Below are 9,371 nucleotides of genomic sequence, written 5' to 3' on the forward strand. Positions count from 1 at the left end.
GTTGATTTTCTTAAAATAAGTCAATTTTTTATCTACTTCTGCTGTAATGAATTCGACTTTGAAATTATGATACGTGTTACATTTTAATAGGATGGCATTGTTATTTAACTCAACTAGTTTTCCACCCGTGCAAAAATGCACGGGAAGTTTATGTTTTTGATTTAATTTTGTATATCAAATAAGAATGTGTATATATTATGTTATGCATGGTAAAACACTGCAAGTCTGCATGTAGCATTTATTGAAGAGGAAATACGAAAAAACCCTGTATCTCAACGAAGTGAATGAACATCACAAATGAATTATTAAATAACGCTAATAATAAGAGTATTTTAAAAACATTTTGAACCACTTCTTTGTACTATACGTTTGTGGTAACATTTGAGTTTTCATTTTTTATCAGCTACTAATGTTTTTCAAACCCTTTTTGCTAATAACTCTTGATATGACAATATATATTTAAAATTATATAATACGTCCCTTGAAATCATGGTGTATCTATATTTATATAAATATGTAATGAAATAGTATAAACATAAAAGTAGAGCAGGCAACCAACATTTAATAAACAGAATGAAATACTCAACCCTGACCCGACCTATTTGATAAAGAATTACCCTTTAACCCATTTAATCATAATTATTACTATACAAAAAATTAATTATTTTCTTAAAAGTATATATGAGAGAGTTCATTGTTGAAAGTATACATGTTTAATATTTTCTTATAATAATTGTGACCAATTTTAGCAATATTTATTTTTTAAACCAAATTTTAGATTTATCAATATATTTTTCGAAAATTTTCTACATATATGAAAGTTAATAAAGTCAAAGCATGTCAATTTCGAGTCGAAAATGTCAACCTTAACCTACTTGTTTAATCAATGGGTTAGAAAATCGGTCAAAGTTTCAACCCTAACCTGCTTATTTTGGGTTAGGTTCGGGTCATATTTCGTATTGAGTTAGCTTTTGCAAACCCTACATAAGTAGTGACATTATAATTTACCCTGTATAGTAAATGTAAATTAAAAAAAATTAAAGAGAAAATACATTTTTCAATTTAATTTATTAAAAAAATAACCTGTAACTCATCTTATCAAATAGACAATAAATTTCATTATATTGTAATATATAAATGATATGTAATGTATAAATGTTTCTTCAATATATACCTAAGAAATGAATATAGAAATATCAGTTATTAATGTTCTTCAAACCCTTTTTGCTAATAACACTTGATATGACAATATATATTTAAAGTTATATAATACGTCCCTTGAAATCATGGTGTATATATTTATATAAATATGTAATGAAATAGTATAAAAATAAAAGTAGAGCAGGCAACCAAGTTGGGCTGGCAATCAGTTTAGGTTTGGTTGGATTTGCGTTTGGGTTTACTAAACATTTAATAAATAGGTTGAAATACTCAACCCTGACCCGACCTATTTGATAAACGAATTACCCGTTTAACCCATTTAATCATAATTATTATTATACAAAAAGTTTCATGTATATTGTAATATATAAATGAAATATATATTGTAATGTATAAAATTTTCTTCTAATATATACCTAAGAAATGAATATAGAAATATCCTACACGATATTATGATCTAGTAATGAGAATTGTATAAATAATTAAAATGGGTTTAACCTTAAACAAAAGAATTAAATGGGCTTGTTATCTAAAATGATATGATATTGTATTGAGAATAGTCTAAAATTAGCTTACAACTCGTGCGATGCACTACACTGAAATATAAATTATATATAATAATCAGTATTATTGTTACTATTATCCATATAAATGATTAAATGGTACTAAGTTAAAAGCACATACATTGCTTAGGTTAATTTAATTAACTTAAAGTGACATTTAGTGGTCAAACTTGCTTTAAGCTCACATAAATTTTCTTACAATGAATCTAATTGTTTATATCAATATTGTTACATATTAAAAAAAATATCTATCCCCCTAGATAGCATGGTCTTCATTTGCGGGTCAGCAAAATATGTGCTGATAATTAATATCATAACATATATCTAAGAAAAAATATGAAAACCCAAAATGTTTCAATTTAGAAATTGAAATTTTGTGATATTTACATCAGAATCACGAAGTGATCATACACAACTAAATATTGAAATAATTTAAGAAAGATATAAATGAGAAATAAAAGATTAGATGGCTTTTAAAATTTGTTACTATTGACTTGTGAAATAATTTACATCTTGACTATTTGAGAAATAATTTATATTAAGATTATATGGACCCGTGCATAATGCACATGAATTTTTTTTAGTTTTCAAATAGTTTTTTTTATTCCAAAATTATTGGAATGACTACATTTAAAATTGAAAGATTATAAATTGTAAATTTATATTTCATGCTATAATCTTTTCATTAGGACTGTCAAAATTAAAGCTGATCCAATATGATAACCTGACTTGAATCTAACCTGAAAATTTCGAATTTGGGTTAAAATTTTCGACCTGAAAAAAAAGATGGGTCAGCCCAACCTGACCAGAAAAAATAATGGGTTAGGTTCAAGTTGAATTTTTGAACCTCAAAACAACCCGAATAATCTGACTTTGAAGGGGGGTCAAATTCAAGGCAGACCAAATTATGTTTATCTAACTTGTATTAGACCAAACTCGTTTCTTGAATATTCTAAATTTGATTAAGTTGGCATATGAATTCAAGGCTCACTCAATATGTTGAATTATTGCAATGATTAAATTTAAAGTCAGGTCATTTTGGGTTGGTTTTCGGGTCAACCTGAAACCGAAAAGGTCGTCAAATTCTAATTTTCGACCTGAAATCAGAATCAAGTCAAGTTTGGATTAGGGGTAAGTGACCCGAAATAGAAATCAGGTGAACTTGAAATTAATCCAACTCGAACTTATTACTACCCCTACATTATTAATGTAGACAAATGACACGTAAAGATAATTATTGTATACTACAATAATATCTAATAATAATGTACTCTACTGGAGTAATAATTAAGCAATATAAAAATTTGTGAAAATTATCAATCCCGCAACTCCAAAATAAATTGTCTACATTATAAATCAAAACTACGACTACGGGTAAATTACATAAATGGTAATGTAAAATGGTAAGTTATATCAATATTAACATTTTTTTTTTTGAAAGAGTATATCAGTATTAACATTTTTTATTATTAGTTAGCAACCTTGCCGGAATTATAACGAACTAATATGATTATAAAGCAATTCCATTTGCTGAGTTAAACTTACCAAATTTATAAGATTGCAATTGATCCATTTTACACGTGGCACTAAAAAAATGAGAATAAGTATAGTGATGACATGTGGCGAAATGAGTAATAGCCTGACACATAAGCAATTTTAACTTTGCTTTATATATATATATATATATATATATATATAGATTATAACAAGAGTAGATACAAAGTTAACTTATTCATAGTTAATCGAAAGGTTGACTTATTTTAAGTAAAACACGCAAAGGTTAACTTATTTAAAATAATCCTTCCTTTTATAATTTTACTCGTTTGAGCAAAATATGTGATAAATATGAAAATAAATATGCACATAGTTCTAAAAGCTCCCTAGAAATACCTCTAATTTTTGCAGTAGCAGACAAGATCTCAAAAATTAAAATAGTAAATACTTGGGTATGTAATATCAGAAATTAAATTCCGTCAACATCGTTGCAAAATGTGGTTTGTGCAAATGAAATTTGGTGATTAGAAAGTACGACAATTAGAGTGAGATAGAGATTGAAAATTGGTAACAAGCAATTCATAGAAATATTGTCATTCCCTCGCTTAGTGAGTACTTGTTCGCATGCACGCGATATGTGTGATAACATATTAGTATTAATATTGATATTCGAAATTGTAAAAAACATTAATATTAATGTGAAAAATAAACATGTACTCCCTCTGTTTTCTTTTATTATTTTTGTATTTTCCATTGTAAAATTTCAATATGTTATTCCTATTTTGAATCTTTCCATACATAGTGTAAGTATATGGCCTAATTTCGCCATTGGTTTTAAATTACAAAAATGTATTCACACTATTCATTACTCATATTTTACTTTTTTTACCCTCAAACTTTTTTTCTCAGTGGTTGCCTAGCATTGAGTAACTCAAAAGGCTAGAATCTTTGCTTTAATTAATTTAACTTTATTTAATTAAATAGTAAAATTTTATCCATTTTTTAAGTTGTATTGGTTTCTTCTCCAATTTCAAATAGGAACAACATAAAAAACAAATGGAGTACTTTGTAAATACAATTTATTTTTACAACACATAGGATTGAGTATAAGAGAAGTTGGTCTATACTTACTTTTCTCATTAGTTTAACTATTTTGCTTGAATAACATATTGACTACGACAATTATGAAATTAGAAAATTAATAGATGAGTTATACTCTTTTTTTCTCGGTATTTTTATAAATTTTTAGTTGTATGTTCTTTGTAATTGTTATTGAATATTTAGGTAAAAGAAAATTTTGTATTTTTGGCTTTACAATTGTTGTAGCATTTCTTTGTTATGTTAGTTTCCTCATCGTAAGTAATCTTTTAATGGCAATCTTAAACTTTTTTATGTTACTTTTTTTTTTTTTTACAACTTTCCTTAATATGCATAATTGTAAATCAGGAAATTAATGTGAAATTTTGAATATGTTTTTTTATGTTTCAAATCATGGGTATATAAGTCTTTTCATATGGGGGACAGCATAGCTCCCCCTTAGCTTATATAATAGAGATAAATACGTTTAAAGAATAAATTAAAGATTTACAAAAATATTCGTACCAACACTTTAATCCTTGATATTCTAAATTCATTAATACATTATCATTATATACTCCCTTATTAATTCTCATCTCCATTAGAGATTAATTAAACTAGTTTTTAGGTTCGAATTACACCCTACGTAATGACCTTTTTATTTATTAATATTTTACTTTATATGATAACACTAAATATAATTTGGTTAATGATTAAGACTTTAATATATGAGTTTAAAGTCAGGGGATCAAATCTTATACAAAGCATTTTATTTTATTTTTTTGACAAAGGGTAAAACAAAATAAAGGAAAGGAATAAAAAAAAACTCAGCCTTTCCTTGCCTTAATGGCTAGGGTGTGAGCTACTTTAACCTCCTCTCTTCCTACTTCAATACAGGAAACATAATGAAAGCTTTTAGCTAGGCGCTTTATGTCTGTTATTATATTATCAATATTTTTATTTGTCATGTTCTGGCTCCTTAGCGCATGAATGACCTCTTAATTGTCTGTTTCGATGGTTATGTCTGAGCATTTCCATTCCATATCTTTTAAAGCCTTCAGTATCGCATATGCTTTAGTTTGTTCTGCTGAGTTCGCAAAAATCTTAGTAGCTGACTCTTCTCCTTGAACCCATTCAAGTTCTTTCAAGCGATGGCTGCTTGCAACTGATTTCCCTTATTGCTCTTTTCCCACGCACCATCTACCGCCAAAGTTTGCATATAGTTTGAGATTTTGGCTCCTGTTTTCCACTCTAATGGTTGTTCTCTTTCTTCCTCTGTGTAGTTGTATTTAACCCCTCTTCGCTCCTTCCGTGCTTTAGTGCTCGTATTAAGTCTGCTGTTGGAGTCCATGATTATCTCGATTATTCGTCTTGGGTTTGCTTTGACTCCCTCGAAGATGATTTCATTGCGGTGTATCCATATTCCCCAAAGCGTGGAGATAAATTCCGATTTCATGTCTCTTCCCTCATCTTGCTTTTTCTTTTTGAATAAGTTGAGGAAGTTCTTGATCCAATCTTGTATCGACAGATGTGATCCTTGCTCTGCTACAATTCCCAATGATGTTCTTCATATTCTTTGGGAAACCTGGCAATCTCTTATTGCATATGGATTACATGGATCAAAAAATCTTAATAAAGAATATCATGTGTTATTGTTCCTTGTTTAGGAACGACCTCTAATATATTAGTATAGATTAGTGGAAACTGAGCAACCTGCTCCCTTTTCCCTCTTATTCACATTTCCCATTCGCTCCTACCAAATATGGAGTATGTCATATGTGAGCAATTGACTTAATATAATATAAACTCTTATAGTTATGCCTCATCCCATTCTTAAAATCTCGATATGAATCTTACGATTCTACGATTCAGAAGTACTTCATCGATCCCGATCATATGTAGAATCTTAATTTTGTAGGATCTTTCAATCCTACCCAACTATAAAAATTCAAATGTTTTCTATGATCCAATCTTTTCATAAAAAAATAGAAAAATTGAAAAGAATAATCCCACCTTTCAGTGGTCTGCTCAAAACGAGCCAACCTTTACCCCTTATTTTCTTAAAGCAAGCCTTTGACCGAGTTTTAAACTTGGTAACAGTTTTAGAAGGTGACTTGCCATGTGTCACCTTCTAATTGGTTCGATTTTTTTTATATAAAAAAAGAAAGACCATCGACTCCCTATTCCCCTTCTCTAAACGCCGATCCCCCTCCCTTATAGTCGTCGCGCCAGCACTTCCTCTCTCTAACCGACACTTTCTCTGCCTCTCCAACCAGCCGCACTGGTTTCTGTGATGAGTGAGGATTCAGGCGAGTTTCGGTTGATGGGGAAAGTTTCGCGTGGGGGTAATGTGGGGGGTGGGGTGGTGGGATTTTAGGTGGCTAGGGTTTTCAGTTGGTTAAGGTGGGTTTCCAGGTTGGTGGGGTGGGTTTCGATTGGTTTCAGTAAGGTTTCAAGGTGGACCATTGCTGGTGGGTTGGTGGTCAGGGGGTGGGGTGCGTGGGATTTAAGGTGGCTGGCGTGGTAAGTGGTGGTTTCTAGGTAGGGTAATGGTCAGATGAAAGGACGAGGGTGGGGTGACGGTTCAAGGGGCCACCTTGGTGGTGGGGTTAGTCGTAGTGGGGTCAATGGTGGTTGGAGTGGAGGTTTGGTGGTGATATGGTGGTTGTTATGGAGGTAATGGTGGTGAGGAGAGAGATTAAAGAAAAAAAAACTTTTAAAAAAAATAACCTCTTGAACAAGTTGTGGGTAAAAAGGCCTGTTATAAGAAAATAGAGGTGAAAGGTTGGCTCGTTTACAGATTACTTAAAGGTTGGCTTGTTTTGAGCAGATCGGAAAAAGGTGGGATTATTCTTTTCAATTTTTCATACAAAAATTATAAGGAAATTTCACATATTATGTTTTTCCTATTAGATTTTGATCACATGTTACTTCAATCTTAGAGTTTTGAACTTCTATTATCATTTACCACTTGCGAATGAAAAATGTCATTATTAATATGTATAAAATTTAACATGAGTCTTTTACTAAATTGTAGCATAATTATATTGTTTTATCCAACTTTATAGGATCATGATCTGATCATGCCGTATCAATCCTACCAACCACCGGGATCCAAACTACAATCGATCCCGATAACTGGACCAGGATTCTATATTATTTTTATTTTAGATTTATGCTTGTATCACCAAGACACCAAGTCCCTGTAAATGGATAATATCACCCAAACTGGAATTTGATTCCATCGCGATCTTTGTACTCAACAAACAAGGAAGTAAAAAAAAAATTGATAAGTTACTTTCACAAAAAAGATAAGTAGTTGGTCATAACACCTACTTTTTCATTTAAAATTAGACAACGGTCAAAACACAATATTAAAAAGAAAATGGATCACCTTTCTTTATACAATGTCTAGTTTAATGTACTTTGTGACCAATTTCATCAATTCATTAATCATATTTTGTAATCCATTTAGTGAATTAATTTAATTAATTTATTGACTAGGTTAATCCATTCAAAATACTATCGGGATATTTTTTAGAATTGTTCGTGCCATGGGGCGATCGTCCTGGCCGGACATTCGCCCTTTCTAAAAATAATTATGTTGGTGATGGGGTGTCGCGAAGGGCTGGTGGTGGGGTGACGCGAAGGTGGTGGTGTTGGGGAGATAGGGGATGGCAGGGGCTAGCCGGGGGTCGCAGGTGGTGGTGGGGATGGTGGGTGGTGTGAAAAAGAAGGGTAAAATTGTCTTAAAAAATGATTTTTGGGCGATTTTAAGTAGTTTTGGGGCGATAAATAGAAGTTGTGATTAACCAAGCATTGCTCGGATCGTTGGGATGATCCGATCGTCTTCCTTCTCTCCTTTCTTTTTTCTTTTTCCTATTTTTTTATTCTATTTTTTCTTCTCTCTCCTTATGATGTACAACATAGTATTGGTTAAAGTGAGATGAAATTGAATTATTAGAAGAATGTGAGCTTGGATTTGTCGAATATTATGTTAAAATTAGACCGCCTGTTATAATAATTTGTGAAGGATTAAATGGTTAGTAAGAGCTACCTTAAAATATATTGGTAAATTCAATGTATTAGAGAAATTGAAAAAAAGTTGGCTAACTTGGTGTTGTTTTGTTGACATAAAAGTACACTAACCTTATATGCACGCGATGCTTGCGTAAACACGTAAAAAATTAAATTAATTGCTAATTACATCTAATAAATAAGGAATTTTTATATTTTTAATCAATTTATCTCATTAAATCATAAATTTTTAAATTTTTCAAAAATTTAGTTGAGAAAGATGTAAATGGTTGTGTTGTAAATTTCATTGTTTTCTTTTTATTGTGCCTTTTTTATCTTTTTATTTTTATAATTAATTAGGAAGTTACATTCCTTTTTATTTTTAATTTTCTTTTTTTTCTATTTTTTGTATCCTATCCCTGTTACCATATACAATAGAGATGGAAAATGAAACTTCTTAGGAAAAAAGATAAGATGATGGTGCTTGGTTGGCAAACATGTAAGAAGTGCACCACAAGATAGAGGAAAATGCTTACGAGGAGAACCTAGTTTAGCCCTACGACAACCAAAAATGTAAGAAGTACACCACAAAAAGAAGGAAGTTGCTTCCTAGAGGAACCTAGCTACTTGCCTACCCTCACGGTTAGGGGTGTACAGTTTTGAACCGAGATCGGCCCGAAATAAATCGGACCAGAAAATTTCAATCTGTAAAAATTTATAATTCCAGGTTTGTGGTACGTACAAGTGAATTGAAATTTCTATTTTTTAGTCAAAGAAAAGATTTCGGGTTTTAAGGAAGTTTAAAAGTTGGAAAGTTATGAAACTAAAAAATAACCGTGTTTTTAGGATTATTGCTTTTAGAATTATTAAATTTTATCTTTCAAATTTATAAATATGTTTTGGTCGAAATCTCTCCATACGGTAAGGGAATAGGGATGCACAACTCTAAGCCAAAAAAAAGGTTTTTTTAAAAAAAATCCATATTTCGATCCAATCCGTCCAAACTCGAACCGAATTGCAAAATCTTTGATCGACAAAATGTCCAGGTTTCATACCCCA

The sequence above is a fragment of the Beta vulgaris genome, chromosome 4 (assembly GCF_026745355.1).
Source record: "Beta vulgaris subsp. vulgaris cultivar EL10 chromosome 4, EL10.2, whole genome shotgun sequence".
Lineage (NCBI taxonomy): Eukaryota > Viridiplantae > Streptophyta > Magnoliopsida > Caryophyllales > Amaranthaceae > Beta > Beta vulgaris.